This window comes from Phyllostomus hastatus, unplaced genomic scaffold (assembly GCF_019186645.2).
Source record: "Phyllostomus hastatus isolate PE091 unplaced genomic scaffold, TTU_PhHast_1.1 phas_contig_40, whole genome shotgun sequence".
NCBI classification, from domain to species: Eukaryota; Metazoa; Chordata; class Mammalia; order Chiroptera; family Phyllostomidae; genus Phyllostomus; species Phyllostomus hastatus.
This window is the reverse complement of record NW_025333872.1, coordinates 39,222,089-39,244,407: the sequence shown is the minus strand read 5'-3', so window position 1 is coordinate 39,244,407 and position 22,319 is coordinate 39,222,089. Positions and strand designations below refer to the sequence as shown.

Below are 22,319 nucleotides of genomic sequence, written 5' to 3'. Positions count from 1 at the left end.
TTGACTTACAGTAGTGAACATACAATACAGTGTACATCTGATGTGTTGTAGAACTGTGCACCTGAAACCTATATAATTTTGTTAACCAGTGTCACCCTAATAAATTAAATTAAAAAATTAAAAATGGATCATAGATCTAAATGTAAAACACAAAACTATAAGCTTCTAAAAGATAACATCAGAGAAAATCTAGGTGACATTGAAGTTGGCAAAACATACAACTCAATTTAAGAGCAGACAAAAGATCTGATACCTAACCAAAGAAGATATACAAATAGCAAATAAGCATAGGAAGAGATGCTTAACACCTCATGTCATTGATGGATTGCAAATAAAACAATACCACACAACAATAAAAATTACTAAAATCCAAAACACAGACACCACCAAATGCTTACAAGAATGTGGAGCAACGGGAACTTTTACTCATCGCTGGTGGGAACGCAATATCTTACACCAACTTTGGAAGACAGTTTGACAGTTTCCTACAAAGATAAACGTAGTCTCTTTTTTTCTTTTTATAACTTAAATATTTCATTGTTTATGCTATTACAGTTGTTCCAATTTTTCTCCCTTTGCACCCCTCCATCCAGTGTGCTCCTGACTCCTAAAGTCAATCCCCACACTGTTGTCCATGTCCATGGGTCCTTCATACATGTTCTTTGACTAATCCCTTCACCTTCTTTCAACCAGTCCCACTGTCCCCCTCTTTCCCTCTTATACCTGTCAGTCTGCTCTATGTTTATGCATCTGGTTCTATTTTGTTTGTTAGTTTATTTTGTTCCACTTATAAGTGAGATCATATGGTATTTGTCTTTAACTGACTGGCTCATTTCACTTAGCATAATAGTCTCCAGTTCCATCCATGGTATTGAAAAAAGTAGAGATTCCTTCTTTTTTTCTGCTGTGTAGTATTCTATTGTGTAAATGTACCACAGCTTTTTTATCTAGTCATTTACTGATGGGCACTTGGGCTATTTCCAAATCTTGGCTATTGTAAAGATTGCTGCTATAAACATAGGGGTGCATATATTCTTTTGGTGTTTCAGGATTCTTAGGATGTATTCCCAACAGTGGAATCACTGGGTCAAAAGGCAATTCCAATTTTAGTTTTTCTGAGGAAATTCCATGCTATTTTCCACAGTGACTACACCATTCTGTATTCCCAACAGTGCACTACTGTTCCCTTTTCTCCACATCTTCACCAGCACTTGTTGTTTGTTGATTTATTACTAATAGCTATTTTAGCAGGTGTGAGGTGATATTTTCATTTTAATTTTCATCTGCCCAATGTCTAGTAATGTTGAGCATTTGTTTTCATATGTCCATGGGCCATCTCTGTATGTCCTCCTTGGAGAAGTGTCTATTCAGGTCCTTTGCCCATTGCTAAATATTGTCTTACTATATGATTCAATGCAGTTGTGCCTCTGGATGCAGATACTAATAAGTTCAAGATATATATCCATGCAGAAATTTGCACACAAATATTTGTAGCCACTTTAGTCATAATTTTCAAAAAGTGGAAGCAACCAAAATACCCTTCAATAGATGGATGGATAAACAAACTGTGTTACATCTATACAATGAAATATGAGTGACAAAATAAATGAGCTATCAAGCCATGAAAGATATGGAGGAGCCTTAAATGTATATTGCTAAGTGAAGAAGCCAGTCTGAAAAGGTTACAGGCTGTGTGATTTTAATTGTCTGGTGTTCTGGAAAAGGCAAACTTGAAAGACAATAAAAACATTTGTGGTTGTCAGGGATTTGGGGGGAGGAATGAATAGGTAGAGCACAGGATATTTTTAAGACAGTGAAACTATTCTGTATGATACTATAGTGGTGGATACATGATCTTAGGCTTTTTCAAAACTCATAGAACTTTATAACACTTCTAGGGACCTGTATTCCCTGAAAATTCTTACTTTGAAGCCCTAACCACCAATATGACTTTTTTTTGAGATATGACACCAGAGTGCTCTCTCCTCTATCCAGTCACTTCTCTTCTCTCTCCTTTCTCCCTCTCCTTGAACATTAAACATGCCTCCTGAATCATCAAAGATTTAAATTTTGAAAATGAAGCTCATAAGCAAGTTTGCTTACTGTAACATTGTTTGAGCAGCAAAAGAACTAGAAACCTCATCTCTATCAACAGAAAGCAGAATAAATAAATTATAGTGCATCCACACAATGGACTATTACTCATTCCATTGATTACTCATTCCAATGAAAATGGAAAAGCACTTTAAGTGTTGATATAGCGAGAATGCCAAGACGTATTGTTAAATGAAAAAAGAAATGAATGGAACAGTGTGTATAGAATACTATTGCTTGTCTAAGCAAAAGAAAAATCTTGTATCTATATACATAATTCTTTTTTAAACAGTTTTTTAAATATTTTTTATTTATTTTTAGAGAGAGGAAAAAGGAGGGAGAAGAAGAGGGAGGGGAGAGAAACCTCAACGTGTAAGAGATACATCAATAAGATCGGTGGCCTATCACACGCCCCAAACCCGGTACTTGGCCCACAACCCAGGCATGTGCCTTGACTGGGGATCTAACCAGCGACCTTTTGGTTCACAGGCTGGTACTCATTCCACTGAGTCACACCAGCCAGGGCATATATACATAATTCTTATATGTATATTTAATTCCTCGGGAGGGAAATACTAGACATGGGTAAGTTAGAAGGGAACTTTGGGAGTAAAAGGATGACTTTTAGAATACCCTCTCTTGCCCTGACCAATGCGGTTCACTTGGTTGGGTGTCATCCGTGAAGCCAAAGGTTACCAGCTTGATTCTGGGTCAGGGTACATGCCTGGGTTGTAGGTTTGGTCCTCAGTTGGGGTGCATACAAGAGGCAACCAACCAATGTTTCTCTCCTTCTCTTTCTCCCTCCCTTCCTCTCTCTCTAAGAGAAAGAGAGAGAGAGAGAGAGAAAGAGAGGAACATTTAGAATATACTCTCTCGAGTATATTCTAAGGAGCAAAGGCAGCACTGAATTTGCCTTTGCTCCTTGAAAATTTTGAAATTTATGCTAAATCACTGTATCACCTTTTTAAAATAAATAAAATGAACATTTTAAAACAAACACTTAACTTCTTTCTATCATGTGAGGATACAACAAGAAGTTGGGTGTATGCAGTCTGGAAGAGGGCTCTCACCAGAACCTCACCGTGCTCACACCCTGATCTTAGACTTCCAGTGTCTAGAAATCAGAATCCTTCAGGGAATTTGTTGAATTACTAAATGAAGTTGAAAATGAAAGGATAATGATGGTATACAATGTTAGTGATTTGCTGATTAAACCGTTGGAAAATTTTGGGAGGAGCAAATAGGCTCCACGAAGAAAAATTTAGGAAATCCAAGATGGAAGCAGAGTAGGTGGAAGACACACCCACATTCTCCCAAGAGCACATTGAAATTACAACTAAATTATAGAACAATCATCCTGAATAATCAAATGAAGGCTAGCTGAACAGAAGTCTGATGAGAAGTCTTATATCCAAGGATTTACAGAGGATGCCACACTGAGACAGGAGAGGAAAGAGAAATTTGAAAAGAATGATGAGATGTTTTATTCTTTGCTGGATCAGCACTTACATCTGTCTTCCAAAAAGAAAGAATCTCAGTTATAAGAGGCAGACCTACAGTTGGACAAGGAGAGGAACATTTTTTTAAATCTTGTTTTGATTATGTTCATCACATCCAGGAAGTTCAGGAGTCGAGTAAGCTTAATATTGTGGAGCCAGTCTTGGCCCTTTTTTATAGCCTCTTCATTTCCAGCAACTTGAGTGTGGAGCTCACACTGGATTTCCTACCACACAAACAAAAATTCCAACTCAGTTGGCAGAATACAAGAAATTATTTTTCTACTACCTGAGAAGAGATGGAAGAACTTAAGAAAAAAATGAAAGTGGCTCCCCAATATGCAAACTTCCAGGAGAGCCAACCATGGAAGGCTATCTCTATATCCAAGAGCAAAGGGTTTTGGAAATATCCTGGGTGAAATACTACTGTCAGTGTGAGAAAGAGACCAAAACACTTGCCATGACACCAATGGAGTACAAGTCTGGTGCTAAGCAGAGTCCCTTGGACTTAACCCTGAAGTACTGTATAAGAAGGAAGATGTCTATTTTTAAAAAATATTTTTATTTATTCATTTTCAGAGAGAAGGGAAGAGAAGGAGAAAGAGAGGAGAGAAATATCAATATGTAGTTGCCTCTCGTGCACCCTGTACTGGGGACCTGGTCCACAACCCAGGCATGTGCCCTGACTGGGAATTAGGACCCTTTGGTTCACAGCCCATGCTCAATCCACTGAACTACACCAGCCAGGGCAGGAAGATTTTTATCGACAAGAGGTTGTATTTTGTTACAGAAACTAATGAAAGTCCAGAAACCATCACTCTGTAGGCCCTTTCAGAAGCTAACAGGGGCTATGGATGGAGACCATATATTTCCCACAGACCTATGACAAAACAGGAAGAAATGGAGCTGAATGAGGTGTTCTTCAAGTTTGTTAGAAAGTGCATCAGTGTCATTGAGACCAAAAGAATCAAGACAGAGGTATTGTACCATACCTTGAATAGCAATGTTCAGGTTCAGAAGCTGCTAAATGCCTTTTTTGGTAACAATTTTAGTTTCATAATTCTTATTTGGAGTTGCTTCTGTATTAGGAAATGTGACTGTAAAAAAAAAAGGAAACGTTGCTAAAGGTTGTAGAATAAAAAAAATACATATTGCCCAGTCAAGAAGGTGGTGTAGGTAAACACAGCTCACCTTCTCACACAAGCACATCAAAATTACAACTAACTATAGAACAACCATCATTCAGAAGCATCAGAGATAGAGCTGAACAGAAGTCCTACAACTATGGAATGAAAGGAGAAATCACACTGAGACTGGTAGGAGGGGCAGAGATGTAGAACGAGCTGGTCACAACGCATGTGCAGTGGATAAAAATTGGAAGGGATATCTCAGGAGCAAGGGGTGCCAGCCACATACCAGGTACTCCAGCCCAGGGCTCCAGTGGCAGAAAGAGAAGTTGCCATAGCTTCTGGCTGTAAAAACCAGCAGGGAATGCAGAATGGTGCAGCCACCGTGGAAAATAGCATGAAATTTCCTCAGAAAAAAACTAAAAATGGAATTGCCTTTTGACCCAGTGATTCCAATGCTGGGAATACATCCTAAGAATCCTGAAACACCAAAAGAATATGTGCGCCCCTATGTTTATAGCAGCCATCTTTGAGGCTATAGAAAACATAATCTTCCAGACACCCTGGCAGTTCCTCTAAAAGATCCTGTGCATAGGCTTACTCCAACCTGCTCCCTCTGAGCTTCAGCATGGAGGCAGAGATTAAAAGGCATCAGTGACATATGGGGAGGGACTGAGTTGTCCACCATCAGGGTGAGAGCTGGGGGATGGCTTTTTCCCAAACAGAAGTGCTAGCAGAGGACATTGTTCTTTTTCTGAGCCCTCCACCCACAAAGCCACAGAACCAGCAGGCAGGTGCCATATTTGAGACTCCATCAGCCTGGCTCACACTCTTTTCCCCACCCTGGTGATTCTCTGAGGTGCTGTCCCACCCAAATTTTGGGCCCGCCCAAGCTGTTTCCAGTGGCTTTTCCAGATAAATGGCTTGTCTTGGCCCATGGTTCAAATTATCTAAATTCTCTCCAACAAGCAGAATCTGGCTTCAGTGAGTCCCATATCACTTGCTAAGTTGTCCCAGGACCAGCATGAGAAGCAGTTGGCCTTGGTTCACAACTTGGCGTCAAAAGGCTCCTCCAAGCCCAGCACAAGTAGCAGCCATCTGCACATCACTTTATAGCTTATACTGTGTGACCCCACAAAGAACGCAGGTAGTGGCTGACCTTGGATGTGTCAACAGCAATCAAGGCTCAACTACAACAGGAGGGTATACACAGCCCACTTGGTGGGCACACCTTGATTATTCAGCTTGGTTACTAGGGGAGGCTGTGCCACTGGACCCTATAGGACACCTACTACATTAGGCCCCTTAATTCAGACAGAGAGTTGTAGCAGCTCTACATGATACATAGAAACAAACACAGGGAGGCTGCCAAAATGAGGACACAAAGAAATGTGACCCAAATGAAAGCAGAGAACAAAACTCCAGAAAAAGAACTAAACAAAATGGAGACAATGTACTATATGCAGAGTTGAAAACACTGGTTATAAGGATGTTCAAGGAACTTAGTGAGAACCTCAAGCATATAAAAGATTCAGTCATAAGAAAACATGACCCATATATATGCTGCCCACAAGAGTCCCACCTCAGAACAAAAGACCTGCACAGACTGATAGTGAAGAGTTGGTAAAAAATATTCAAAGCAAATGGACAGGGGAAAAATACTTATATCAGACAAAATAGACTTCAAAGCAAAGGGCATAAAAAGACACACAGAAGGACACTTCATAATACTCAAGGGAAGAGTCCATCAAGAAGACATAAACATTATAAACATATATGCACCCAACATAGAAGCACCCAAATATGTAAGGAAATTCTTAAGGAACTTTAAGAAAGATATGGACAAAAATGCACTTATACTAGGGGATTTTAACACCCCATTGTCAAAAATGAATAGATCTTCCAAATAAAATATCAACAAGGATATTGAGGCATTGAACAATGCCTTAGATGATCAAATAGACTTAACTGATATATATATCCTTTCATTCCAAAGACGCAAAATGTACATTCTTTTCATTTTTTAATTTTTTATTTTTAATATATTTTATTGCTTATGCTATTATAGTTCTCCCACTTACCCCCCTTTATTCCCCACTGTCCTGCACCCTTCCTCCCACCTGCATTATCACCAGCCCACCCCCCACCCCGTAGTTCATGACCAGGGGTAGTACATATAAGTTCTTTGGCTTCTCCATTTTCTATACTATTCTTAATCTCCTCCCTGTCTATTTTGTACCAACCATTTATGCTTCTTATTCCCTGTACCTGTTCCCCCTTCTCCCCCCTCCACCTCCCCTCTAATAGCCCTCCATGTGATCTCTATTACTGTGATTTTCCTGTTCTAGTTGTTTGTTTGGTTTGTTTTTGTTTTACATTCAGTTGTTCATAGTTGTGAGTTTGTTATTTTATTGTTCATATTTTTGATCATCTTCATTTTCTTGGATAAGTCCCTTAAACTTTTCATATAATAAGGGCTTGGTGATGATGAACTCCTCTAACTTGACCTTATCTGGGAAGCACTTTATCTGTCCTTCCATTCTAAATGATAGCTTTGCTAGAGAGAGTAATCTTGGATATAGGTCCTTGCCTTTCATGACTTGGAATACTTCTTGCCAGCCCCTTCTTGCCTTCAAGATTTCTTTTGAGAAATCAGCTGAAAGTCTTATGGGAACTCCTTTGTAGGTAACTGTCTTATTTTCTCTTGCTGCTTTTAAGATTGTCTCCTTATCTTTCATCTTGTAACTATGATGCACCCTGGTGTGTGCTTCCTTGGGTCCAATTTCTTTGAGACTCTCTGGGCTTCCTGGACTTCCTGGAGGTCTATTTCCTACACAAGATTAGGGAAGTTTTCTTTCATTATTGGTTCAAATAAGTTTTCAATTTCTTGTTCTTCCTCTTCTCCTTCTGGTACCCCTATGATTCAGATGTTAGAACATTTAAAGTTGTCCCAGAGGATCCTAGGCCTCTCCTCATTTTTTTAAATTCTTGTTTCTTCATTCTGTTCCAGTTGTATGTTTATTTCTTCCTTCTGGTCCAAATCATTGATTTGAGTCCCAGTTTCCTTCCCTTCACTGTCGGTTTCCTATATTTTTCTCTTCACTTCACTTTGCATAGCCTTCACTTCTTCCTCCATCTTGCGTGACCATATTCATACATTTCTGGGAACATCCTGATTACCAGTGTTTTGAACTCTGCACTGAGAGGTTTGCAGTCTCTTAATCACTTAGTTCTATTTTTTGGAGCTTTGATCTGTTCTTTCATTAAGGTCATATTTTCTTGTCTCAGTGCAGCTGTTACATTGTAAAGGGTGGAGCTTTAGGTATTTACCAGGGTGGGGCAACCCACATTGCTACATTGTGGTGCTGTATGTAGGGGAGGGGTCTGAGAGGAAATAATGCTGCTTGCTCAGCTCTTAGCTGGCTTTCAGTCACTTCCCGCTGCTATCCACAAGCCAATTGGGCCCTTCTGGTGCTAATTCCCAGGTGGGTAGATTTATGTACACTCTAGGACCCTGTGGGTCTTTCCAACAAACTCTCCTATGAGGCTGGGAGTTTCTCCTGCTGCCACAAACCCCACAGTATTTTACCACTAGAGGTTTTGAGGCTTTATTTTCCCCACACTGGAACCCTGGGTTGCATGGCCTGTCTCACTCCCCAGTTGTTCTTCCTGGTTATCTGCACTTAAATGTGAGACCACCTGGTCTGCCAGCCACCGCCTTTCCTATTCCACTCCTCCAGCCACCACCTTGCAGCATGTCTTCTCAGTCCCAACTGCCTATCTCTGCCCTCCTACCAGTCTGGACGGATATTTCTTCTTTAACTAAGGAACTAACTTTGGATATTGGACTTTCATACAATTCTATTTTCTGTCAATTCTGGTGATTTTTCTTTTTAAATTTGTCGTTGTCCTTCTTTTGGTTGTGTGAGGAGGCAAAGTGTATCTACCTACACCTCCATCTAGTATGCACATTTTCTTAAATGCAAGTGGAACATTTTCAAAGATAGACCACATGATAGGACACAAAACAAGCCTCAACAACTTCAAGAAAATTAAAACCATATCATGCATTTTCTTGGAGCACAAGGGCCTGAAACTACAAACCAACCTCTAGGAAAAAACTCAAAAACACTCAAATTCATGGAGATTGAATAGCATGCTATTAAACAATGAATGGGTTAATAACAAGATCAATGAAAAAATCAAAAAGTTTCTGGCAACAAATGAAAATGAACACACAACAGTCCAAAATTTATGGGACATAGCAAAGGGAGTCCTGAGAGGGAAGTTCATAGTGATACAGGCCTACCTAAAAAAGATAGAAACATTTCAAATAAACAACCTAACCCTACACCTACAAGAACTGGAGGAACAACAACAAAAAAAGTCCAGAGAGAATAGAAGGAAGGAAATAACCAAGATCAGAGCAGAATTAAATGACATAGAGACTAAAAGCACAATTCTAAGGATCAATAAGTCTAGGAGCTGGTTATTTGAAAAGATAAACAAAATTGACAAGCCTGTAAGCAAACTCATCAAGAAAAAAAGGGAGAGGATCCAAATAAACAAAATCAGAAATGAAAGAGGAGAGATTACAACTGGTACCAAAGAAATACAAAGTTTTGTAAGAAATTACTACAAGCAACTATAGGTCAAAAAATTTGAAAGCCTGGGTAAAATGGACAAATTTCTAGAAAAATATAATCTTACAAAACTGAATCAAGAAGAAGCAGAAAGCCTGAACAGACTGATAACAACTGGTGAAATTAAAACAGTAATAAAAACAACTCAAAGCACATAAAAGCCCTGGACTGGGCAGTTTCAGGAGAATTTTGTAAAACATTTATAGAAGAGCTAACCCCTATCCTTCATAGACTACTACAAAAAATCCAAGAGGAGGGAAAACTCCCAAACTCCTTTTATGAAGCCAGCATCATCCTAATCCCAAAACCAAATAAAGACACAAAAAAGAAAGGAAACTACTGGCCAATATTGCTGATGAACATAGATGCTAAAATCCTCAACAAAATATAGCAAACAGCATCCAGCAATACATTAAAAAGATCATACACCATGATTGACTGAGATTCATCCCAGGGATGCAAGGAAGCTACCATGTTCACAAATCAATAAATGTAATACATCACATAAATGAAAGGAAAGTAAAAAATTACATGATCATATCAATAGATTTGGAAAAAGCATTTGATAAGGTACAGCACCCACTTATGATAAAAACACTCAACAAAGTGGGAGTAGAGGGAGCATACCTCAACATAATGAAGGCCATATATGAGAAACCTACAGCCAACATCATACTCAATGGACAAAAACTAAACACTTTCTCACTAAGATCAGGAACAAGACAAGGATATCCACTTTCACCACTTCTATTTAACATAGTATTGGAAGTCCTAGCCACAGTGATCAGACAAGAAAAAGAAAAAAGGCATCCAAATCAGAAAGGGGTAAGTAAAAACTGTCATTGTTTGCAGATGACATGATATTGTACAAAGAAAATCCTATAGACTCCACCAAAAAACTATTGAACCTAGTAAGTGAATTTGGCAAAGCAGCAGGATAAAGTCCATATTCAATCCACTGCACTCAGTGGATTGAGCACAGCCTGCAAAACAAAGGGTCGCCACTTTGATTCCCAATCAGAACACATGCCTGGGTTGCAGTCCAGGATCACAGTAGGAGGCACAAGAGAGGCAACTACACATTGATATTGCTCTCCCACTCTTTCTCTTTCCCTTCCCCTCTCTCTAAAAATAAATGAATAAAATCTTTTTAAAAAATCAAAGGTATTTTTGTACACAGTGAAATATCAGAAACAGAATTCAGGGGGAAAGAAATCCCATTTACTACAGCAACAAGAAAAATAAAGTACCCAGGAATAAACCTAACCAAGAAGGTAAAAGACCTATACTCAGAAAATTACACAACACTGAAGAAAGAAATTAAGGAAGACACAAATAAATGGAAGCATCCATACAGTGTTCATGGATTGGAAGAATTAACATCATCAAAATGTCCATACTACCTAAAGCAACTTACAGATTCAATGCAATCCCTATTAAAATACCAAGAACATATTTCACAGGTATAGAACAAACATGTCAAAAATTTATATGGAATTATAAATTACCTCAATAGCCACAACAGTTTTGATAAAGAAGAACAAAGTAGTAGGGATCATAATACCTGCCATCAAATGATATTACAAGGCCACAGTAATCAAAATAGTCTGGTACTGGCATAAGAACAGACACAGATCAATGGAACAGAATAGAGAGCCCAGAAATAAACCCAAGTCTCTGTGGTCAATTAATATCTGAAAAGGGGGGAAGGAGCATAAAGTGGAGTAAAAATAGCCTCTTCAACAATAGCGTCTTCAATGCTGCTGGGAAAGCTGGACAGCTACATGCAAAAAAAAAAAAGGAAACTCAACCATCAACTTACACCATACACAAAAATAAACTCAAGATGGATAAAAGAATTAAACATAAGTCATAATACCATTAAAGTCCTAGAGGAGAACATAGGCAGGAAAATCTCAGATATTCCACGCAGCATATTTTCATTAATATGTCCCCTAGAGCAAGGAACATAAGGAAAGAATATACAAGTGGCACTTCATAAAAATAAAAAGCTGCCCTGGCTGGCTTAGTTCAGTGGATTGAGTGCGGGCTGCGAACTAAAAGCATTGCAGGTTCGATTCCCAGTCAGGGCACATGCCTGGGTTGCTGGCCATGACCCCCAGCAACCGCACATGGATGTTTCTCTTTCTCCCTCCCATCCCTCTCTAAAAATAAACAAATAAAATCTTTAAAAAATGTGATTTTAAAAAAAAAGCCCTGGCTGGCATAGCTCAGTGGATTGAGCGTGGACTGCGACCCAAAGCGTCGCAGGTTCGATTCCCAGTCAGGGCACATGCCTGGGTTGCAGGCCACGGCCCCCAGCAACCACACATTGATGTTTCTCTCTCTCTCTCTTTCTCCCTCCCTTCCCTCTCCAAAAAATAAATAAATAAAATCTTAAAAAAAACCACCAACCTGAAAAAAAATAAAAATAAAAAGCTTCTGCACAGATAAAGAAAACATCAGCAAAATGAAAAAGGAACCAATTATATGGGAAAATATATTTGCCAATGATACCTTGGACAAGGGTTTGATCTCCAAAATATAATCAACTCACACAAGTCTACTCCAGGAAGAAAAACAATACAATGAAAAAAATGGGCAAAAGACCTGAACAAACACTTCTCCAAGGAGGACATACAGAGGGCCCAAAGACATATGAAAGGATGCTCAGCATCACTAGCCATCAGAGAGATGCAAATTAAAACCACAATGAGTAGATGACCTCACACCAGTGAGAATGGCCATCATAAACAAATCAATAAACAACAAGTGTTAAGGAGGTTGTGGGGAAAAAGGGAACCCTAGTACACTGTTGGTGGGAATGCAGACTGGTGCACCCACAGTGGAAAACAGCATGGAATTTCCTCAGAAAACTAAAACTGGAACTGCCTTTTGATCCGGCAATTCCACTGCTGTGATTATACCGTAAGAATCCTGAAACACCAATTCAAAAGAATCTATGCACCCTAATGTTCATAGCAGCACAATTTACAATAGCCAAGTGTTGGAAACAACCTAAGTAATCAACAATAAATGAGTGGATCAAAAAATGTGGAACATTTACACAATGGAACACTCCATAGCAGGAAGAAAGAATGAGCTCCTACCCTTCACAACAGCATGGATGGAACTGGAGAGCATTATGCCAAATGAAATAAGCCTGGCAGTGAAAGACAAATGACATATGATCTCACCTATAACTGGGACTTAAATCAACAAAACAAACAAGGAAGCAAAATATAACCAGAGACATTGAAATTAAGACAAACTGAAAGTTACCAGAGGGGAAGGGGAAGGGAATAATGGGGGGGGGGGAAGGGGAAGGGTCATCAAAGAATATAGAGTGTGAGAGGTGGGGATGGGTGGGGCTGGGGGCAGTGATGGGGGAAAATGGAGACCACTGTACTTGAACAACAATAAACAAGTAAACAAATAAATAAATATCCAGTCAGAAATAATACACTAATTGAAATAAAGAACAATTTATAGGAAATGAACAGCAAAGTGGATATAGCCAAAAATGAAATCAGCAATTTGGAATATAAGGAAGCAAAAAACAACCAATCAGAACAGTAAGAAGAAAAAAACAATCCAAGAAAATGAGGATAGTGTAAGGAACCTCTGGGACAACTTCAAACATACAAACATTTGCATCATAGGGGTGCTAGAAAGAAAATAGAGAGAGCTAGAAATTGGAAACCTATTTGAAAAAATGACAGAAAACTTCCCTAACTTGGAGAAGGATACAGACGTAAATGTCAAGGAAATGCAGAGAATCCCAAACAAGATGAATCCAAAGAGGCCCATTCCAAGACACATAATTAAAATGCCAAAGGTTGAAGACAAAGAAGGACTCTTAAAAGCAGCCAGAGAAAAGTAGTTAATTACCTACAAGGGAGCTCTCATAAGACTGTCAGCTAATTTATCAAAAGAAACCTTGCAGGCTAAAAGGGAGGACCAGAAATATACAAAGTGATGAAAAGCAAGGAACTACAACCAAGATTACTATAACCAGCAAAGCTATCATTTAGAATCAAAGGACAAATAAAGAGCTTCCCAGACAAGAAAAAGCTAAAGGAGTTCATCACCACAACCCTGTATTATAAGAAATGTTCAAGGGTCTTCTTTAATAAAAAGGTAAAAAATATGAATAATAAAATGGCAATAAATACATAACTATCAGCAATTGAATCTAAGAAACAAAATAAATAAACAAGCAGAACAGAAATAGAAACATAGACACAGAGAATATTTTGATGGTTGCCAGAGGGATGGTAGCCAGGGAGATGGGTAAAAATGGTGAAGGGACTATAAATACATATTTGTTGTTACAGAATAGTCATGGAGATGTAATTTACAGCATAGGGAATAGAGTAGTCAAAGAACATATATGTATGACCCATGGACATGGACAGTGTTGTGGGGATTGCCTGTGACAGCGGGGGGAGTGCTGGCTAGAGGGGGACAAGGGGGAAAAAAACTAGAATAACTATAATAACATAATCCATAAAATATAATTTAAAAATAGAAAATAATTTAAAATATTTTTTCAAAGGTAAAAAATAAGTAATTTTAAAAAATAAACATTTAAAAATAAAGATTAAAGTAAGAGGTGAGCATCATATTTTAATTTATAGTTAGGAAAGTTATAAAGTTAATATAAAAGTAATGCCCAAATGGTCACCTCTCACAGTACCACAAAATTAGCAAAACCCACCCATTGTTTTTTGCCATGTAAAGGTGGACAAGTAACAATTATGTCACTGTGTAAGGAAAGCCTAGGTTGAAGTCCAAAGGTCCCAGTGAGGTAATAAAGCCACCAAAATCCTTGTCCATTCTTTCAGGCCCCAAGAAGTTCTTCATATGAGGTTTTCCTTCAGGAGCACATGAAACTCCTGAGATTGGTGATCTGACCTTAGCACTTTCTATGTTATACCATAGCCCGGGGTTGTCACTGCCTTGGGCTCAAAAAGCAGCTCCTTTCCATGTTGTCAACCCCAAATCTAACACTTTAGATTCTGTTTTCTTTCAAATTTTAGCAATTTTTCACTCATTCTTCCTATTTATGTATTTATTTATGCCACACACAATCTTTGATTAACAAAAAAATTAAAACTGCTTGAGTTTAAATTCAAATATTTTAATTCTATTCTGGTTAAAATTTCATGTTCATATTTATCTGCTGACAAAGTAATAATCCTTGATCCTAACTACCTGAGGAGATTTCTGTCTTTATTTCGCTCCATCTTTATCCAGCTATGTAGCAGCAGTTTCTATGTTGGTACCCAATGCCCTCTCTCTCTTGGTATTCACACCCTTGTGTAATGCTTACCCCAAGAGTGTGGGTGGATTTATTGACTAATTTCTAACTAAATATAGCAGGAGCAATAGGATGTCACTTCAGAGATTAGGTTATTAAAAAGATTGGGGCCTTCATCTTGGGCACCCACTCTTTTTCCCACTTACATCACTTGGCCAGGAAGAAGCCAACAGTCATGTTGTAAGCCTGCCCTGTGGAGAGGCCCATATGAGTGAGCTTGGAAGCAAATTCTTCAGTCTCAATTGAGCTTTGAAATGACTGCAGCCTTGGCCAAGAGTTGACTGCCACCTTGTGAGAATCCCTGAGCATGAGGTACTCTGTGAAGATGCTCCCAGATTCCTGAGCCTCAGAAACTATATGATAATGATTGTTATTTTAAGTCACTAAGTTTGAAAGTAATTTGATAGTCAGCAATTGATAACTAATACAAGCTACAATTATTAAAGCCACAACTTAAATACCTGATACATTCTTTAAAATTCTGTTGTCCAAAGAAAATAAACAACAAATAGTAGATGCTTAATAATGTTGATTGTTTCTGTAATAGGTGATTAAAATCTCATTGCAGTAATTCGGTAATCAATAAAGCAATTATTGCATTTAAAAATAGTGAAGCCCAATACGAGCATGGCTCAGTTGGTTGGTTATCATCCAGCAAAGAAAACGGTCACAAGTTCAATTCCTGGTCAGGGCACATGCCTGGGTTTCGGGTCTGGTCCCCAGTTGGGGCATGTGTGAGAGGCAACCAGTCAATGTTTCTCTCTCACATCAATGTTTCTCTCCCTCTCTTTTTCCCTCTTTCTAAATAAATAAATAAAATATTTAAAAAATAAATAATAAATAAAAATAGTGAAAACTTTGGAATGACTCATCAAAAAAATTAAATATTGTTTAGCATAGCAGGTCTTACATACTTTTATATTCTATGTGTGAAAATCCTTTTATGATATTAATGTATCAAGAATCTCTGTATTTTCATAAACAGAATCACTAATCCTCCTTTCTGCCAATTTATTGAACTGGAAATTTAATTTATAGGTTTAAATTTCAGTGGTAATTCCTCTCAAATCAATGCCTGAAACATTTGCTTTAAAGAATGGGGCATGAGTGCCCTCTTGTGATAGAATAGGCATTTAAATATTTTTCAGTTGCATGTGAAATAATTTGAACTGAATTATTTCAGAAACACAAGATGATCTCTATTGCTAAGACAAATTTTATCAGTACTTTTAAGTCCACGAAGGACAAGTATCTGAAGAACTCAGTTAATGTTAATAGACAATATGAATGTCACACTAAAATGATTTTTATTAAAAATTGTTCTCATAGCTCTAACAAAATTTGAGTATGATAGAAGCTCTTTAAACTAATCATCACTTACTTGTCTCACAAATGCTCTTCATTCCTGCTTAGTAACATACACAGGCTCCCAGAACAAGAAAAAGATTCAGGGCCAAGTAGGTAGGCTCGGGTATGCTTCTACTCTTTGTTGTTGTTGCTGTTATATTTTATTGATTATGCTATTATAGTTGTCCCATTTTTTCTCCCTTTGACACCCTTGCTTCTACTCTTTAGTGGCCACTGGGTAAGATGTCTACTTTTGGAGGGTCATTGTTTGATCCTAAACCTTCTTATGTCAATTGTACTTGTATTCAGTTATCTAATTAAATAAATAATATGCAAAAATAATAATATTAAAAGAAAGTGTTATTGGGTTAAAAAACTAAGTTGGATGTTTTGGAATGACTTCAAAAAAGGTATTTGAGGAAAAAAAATTTTTTTGGTTTGTATATGGACAAAAAAATTATGAAAAATCAAAAATAGAAGTCCTAAAATCCAGAATAGTTCTAAATTAAATAGCACCAAAACATCAGCAGACTATTTAAAAATAATGTTAATGCCCTGGCTGGTGTGGCTCAGTGGATTGAGCACTGGCCTGTGAACTGAAAGGTCACCAGTTCAATTACCAGACAGGGTACATGCTTGGGTTGTGAGTCAGGTCCCCAGTTGGGGGCATGCAAGAGTCAACCAATCTATGTTTCTCTCTCACATCGATATTTCTCTCTCTCTCTCTCTCTCTCTCTCTCTCCCTTCCTTCCTCTCTCTCTAAAGATAAATAAATTTAAAAATAATAACAATGTTAATAAAAGCCTTGGCCCCAAATCAAAAGGCTAGTAAAATATTCATTTTTTTATTTTATACTAAAATAAAATACTTTATATAAATAATAATAATACCTTTTTAAATGACTCTCCACGTTGACCAACTTTTTTGATTCACAGTCTAAAGTGTGTTTTTTTTTTCACCAACTGCTCATATTTTATTTGTATTTAAATAAAAACTTGTTTGGAATGTGGATGTGGCCAGATTCTAAAATGAACTTGGGTCTATGTGTCCTGAAATATAGGAAATCTGTCCCTGGTTAAAAACCAAACCATAATGCTGTGGCATTGGTGGTACAATGGTTAGCACAGCTGCCTTCCAAAAACTAAACCATAACATTTGGCATTAACATCTGGAAGTATTTGTATGAGCTTTTGACCCCTAAAATAACACTGTTTCTATATTGCTGACATCAATATTTGGCATAAAAGATTTATGCAGATGATAATTGTGTGGAATCATCACCACAGGAGGGCATTCCATACTCACTTTTTAAAAACCTAAATGAGGACTTCTAATCAAGATGGAGGCATAAGTAGACACACTTCACCTCCTTGCAGAACCATAAGAAGAATCACAAGTAACATCAAAACAAACAAACAAACAAACAAACAAAAACAGAACTGCCAGAAAATCAAACTGTATGAAAGTCCGACAACCGAGGATTTAAGAAGCCATAGTCATCTAGACAGGTAAGAGGGGCAGAGACAAGGGAGGACGCAGTGTGGCAGTGACAAGGTTGGCAGCAAGGCAGCCGAGCTGCAGCAGCCAATGAAACAGATGAACCCACTTTCATATGTGGTAGACAAAAATCAGGAGGCATACCTAGGGAACCTCTACAGATATGGAGATCATTTGGAGGGTTATCAGCTGGGAGAAGGAAGGGGGAGAAGGGGGGAAAAGTTGCAGGGATTGAGAAGCATAATTGGTAGGTACAAAATAGACAGGGGATGTTAAGAACAGTATAGGAAATGGAGAAGCCAAAGAACTTACATGCATGGCCCATTAACATGAACTACGGAAGGAAACTGATGGAGGGAATCAGGGTATCAGGTTGAGGGGGGCAAAGGGGAAAAAATTGGGATAACTGTAATAGCATAATCAATAACATATATTTTTAAAGTATAAATAATATATGCCTTACCCACAGCATAATATTAATATTAAATAACATGTTAAAAAGCTTTGGCTAATATAAACTAATTATCATAATTAAGCATTTATTGATCATCTACTATAATTAAAGCCATAAGATGAATGTTTATTTGAGACTGAGGGCAAGAATACAAGAAGAAGAAGAAGGGAGTAAGGAGGGGAGGGGAGGAGGAGAGGAGGAAGAGTGGGAGGAGGAGAAAGAGTGGGAGGAGGAGGAGGAAGAGTAAGAGGAGGAGGAGAAGAAGAAAAACAAGAAGAAAACTTGGATAATAGCTGCCCTATCCTTGTAATAAGATTAGATCGAAAGAATAACATATGTGCTTTAAAGATCTGTATGCAAATACTAAAATTGTGTTAAATAAGGCCAAGTACTTAGTGAAGATTGCAGTTGAAATAAATTACTAGATTGTGCTGAGTTTTTGGAGATTACCCAATGATGCAAAAATTTGCCGAGAACATTGACTGAAAGGAAATGAGAGTCTTATGAGAAAAAGATGAGGTAGTAAGTAATGGAAGAAAACAAATAAGGAAAAAATAAGAAAAGGTTTTTTTACAGGTCAAACTAGAGATACAAGCATAACAAGATTAGAAATAATGAGCATTTCATCATTTTCAGAGAAGAAATTTAGTCTTGGCCACATTTAATTAAGCTCAGCAATGTAGCCATGACTGTAGTCAGGGCCCCAGGTTGTATTAGATCACTGAATTGAAAGAGAAAGATCAAGCAGTCATTTGAGAGAATGTAAAAGTTAATCTATGAATAATTTCTCCTGGTGTACTGGGTAGAATGAAGAAAATAATTTCTTAGCTGTAACCTCCTAATAAGGTATAATAGAGTCAGTAAGTAAATGATTACAGAGACTTACCCTTCCTCACATTCATTTTATAAACACCAAGCCTCTACCCTACTCCTGGGGCTTGAAGAGTTTAGTCAGGTGTAGCTTCACATTGTCCCTTCTGTCCATTATCCACACTCTTCCTTTTGGACTCTGTCACATCTGGCTATGCTCTTTCCTTCCAGATGTGTGTTTCAGCTTTTGGCTCATCACCTCCCTTGGACTATATACCTTATCCATTGCTTTTCAAAATCAGCTGCCATGTGTAAAAGAAAAATGGTTTCAAATCTGGTCTGGAACTGATCATTTTACTTGATGTAATTGACAACCTCTTTCTCTGAAGGAAGGAGCATTTCTGATAAAATACTTAGGCAATTTTCAGATAAACATTAATAGAACTAAGACTTGTTCTAGGAAAGTCAGTTTAGGTAAGAGCTGATATAAATCTAACCAGGAAGTTATTGGTGAAGAGCACAGTTTCTACAGAGGCGTAAAGCAGGAGCCAAATTAGTGCAGGCCGAGGAGAAAGGAGAAGTAAGGAACTGCAGACCATGAACACCAGTGGCTCTTCACCTGGAAAGGCAAAAGAATGATGAAATGGCAGCTTGTTTTCAAAGATGGGCCTGATCATGTTGATATGTTGAAGGAAAGGAGGCTTTTAACTAGAAATTGGCTTTTTGTTTCTGAATGAAAACTTTTGCCTCTCATTACAAATCAGATAATGTGCTGATTTGCTTTAATTTCTTTAGAATACATAAATACTGGGAATTTAAAGATGGAGAAATGTTGGTGTCTGCCCTGCCTGGTCTCAGGAAGCTGTAACCCCCTGTGACTTAGGCTGAGTGAGAAACCTCCCAGGAGCCACTAAGGAGACAAAGTTTATTTCCCTGGCATGAATGCTGCCTATTCTGTGCCTGGCCTCCTATGCTTGATCAGTTGGCCAATGACAGGTAAGATTTCCCACAGGGGGAATCGCCTAAGACAGGCACGATCACTTTGAGGCCTCAGGGAAGACTCCGGCCTGTGGAAATGAAGGGGTGATCGACATTGACCCCTGCCCCTCAGCTTTGTCAAAGCCTGAGTCCTTGTTCTTAGTTGGGAGAAATCTAAGTCTCCTGGCTGCCTTTGTCTCCTCTGCCTGACTCAGGCCTCCGGAAATAACAGGGGTGGTGCAGTCCAGTCTGGAGTTGGCAGACCCCTGGGGTAATCAGGCCAGGGACATAGAACATGCAAGATCCTGTGATATCTACTTGCTGGAGGATGCTCTTGAATTAGAATATGAAGGCATGGGCAGGAAACAAGACTAGCCTTTTAGGTCCTGTAGTCTTTTTAAGTGATAAAACACAAACTCTCAGCCCAGAATCCCAGCAGGAGTTCTGTCAGACCCTTTGAAAACACCTATTCCTTTTTTATCTTCCTTGCCAGACTGTAATCCACAAACTGTGTCTGTATTCTTAATAAAAGCCTACTCAGGCGGGGGCTCGAGGCGCTCACCACTAGAGAGAGTGGCTGTTTCGTCCCTACTTCCCCACAGGACTCGGTTGTCCCTGTGTATGTTTTTCTCGTGTTCCGATGAGCCATCTGCAGCGTTCCACGGTTACTACAGGCCAGTGGCCGAGTCAGAGAAAAGCTTATTTTTATTACCTGGCATTAGAGAGGAAGGGTTCTCTAAATTGGTCTGCCCAGTGGACTCCCCTGAAGATCTTAATAAAAATAGGTTCCATGACTGTGCCAAACCCACTGTACCAGAATGTATAAGAGAGGCCTGGAAATCTGCAGTTTTAACAAGTATCTTATGAGCAAGGGAGGCTGAGGAGGGGAATAGTGGAAAGCACAGGCTCTAGAATCAGAAATAACTGAGTTCAAAACCTTCTTCATTGCTACATGGCCCTGCATGAATTATTCTATCCCACCCCTCAGTGGTTGTATTGATAGGGGAACTCATTAAAGACTTTAGCTGCAGTGTTTAGGCTTAAGTGTTTAATGCTCGTGGAAAGCTGTTATTCCAGGAACTGGAATGTGTGACCTACATGACTCCAGAAGGTCAATAAGCAATTCATCCTTTGTGTCCTAGGGGGTCTGAAAGTGATGGAGATGATATCTGAGCCATTGTGTTGCAGGGAGGGAATGTCTGTGACACAGATAAAGAATTGTTGATTAGCAGATAAACAAATACTAGAAAAATTGCTTCTGGACTGCAACTCTTATCTGATTAACCTTTTTTCCAAACCCCTTACCTACTAGCTTTTCTTCTCCGTATAAAAAGGCCAGCTTGAGGTAAGATGTTAAGATGGTCTTAAGGGAACATAACCCACTGTCTTCTCAGATCACTGGTATCTGAATAAAGTACCCATAAAGATTGAATCCTTGTCTCAACTTATAGGTTCTGGTAATGACAGGCAGCAGGAATGCTGACTTTTCCCATTTCAGAATGGATGAAATAACACATGTAAATGTCAGCAACACATAAATGCTCGATCTACATTTAGTATCTTTATTTTTTTAATATGACTTTTTCTAGGAAAGTTCATTCTCCGAACCCAGTTGACTGCCATTGAAAAGTCTAGTGACCTCTAATGAACTAGATTTTTATAAATATAGCCAGTCGAAGGATTACATAATCATTCTCTTTCCTATCAAATGGTCCTAAGGAGAGTGAACCTTTGTTTGACTTACAAGGAACCTTTTGCTTTTGCAGCAAGATTGTAAGGAAACTTTGGCCTTGCTCCTAACTAAATATTTTAATAAGATTTCTTTATCATAACACTTTATTGAATTTTTCCAACCCCTGGTCTGTGTTTACCCCTTAGTGCTAATGTTTTCACTTTAGCACCACTCCATATATTCTGATATGGCCATAAAATGTCCTCTCAACAGCTAACAGCTGAAAAGACAGAACTAGAAAGGCATTTATTAGAGGAAAGTGTTAGATGTCAGGAGTGCTACACTGACCTGTGAGGAATAGCAATTCAAGACCAGGGACTCTGGCTACCAAGAGTGTTATAGCAAAACAAGAGGGGGCAGCAAAAAAAAAAAAGTAATACAGATACTAAAAACCAGTGTAAATTAGAGAGAGAGAAGAAATGGAAATAGGATCTTTCTAAAAAACTAGAATAGCATATCAAACAGACTTCAGGGATTAAGCAAAGCCCTAAGCAGAAAACAAAGTGCAGTACACAATAGTTGAAGTAAAAGATCAGAGCTGACCAGGTAGAGTTAATTGCATGAATGGAATATCTTTGGCCTGAAACCACCCTGTTAAATTTAAAGAGGACTCATCCTAGGGAGTAGTTTTGGGAATGACAAAGATGCTTGAAGCATGAGGGTGTTTTTTTGTTTTTGTTTTTACAATCAAAACCTATATAATTGTATTAACCAATGTCACCCCAGGAAACTCAACTACAACAACAAAAAGATGGGGATGGAGGCAGGCCAGCCCTACCTCTGCAGAAATCGGAAAGCCAATTGTAGTAGAGAACTGA

The 22,319-nt window shown here is 38.4% G+C and overlaps 1 pseudogene; it reads left to right on the top strand.

Annotated features, from left to right (window-relative positions):
- The first annotated feature begins 2,675 nt into the window (after positions 1–2,675).
- On the top strand, positions 2,676–21,414 carry LOC123821815 (annotated as a pseudogene).
- The last annotated feature ends 905 nt before the right edge of the window (positions 21,415–22,319 follow it).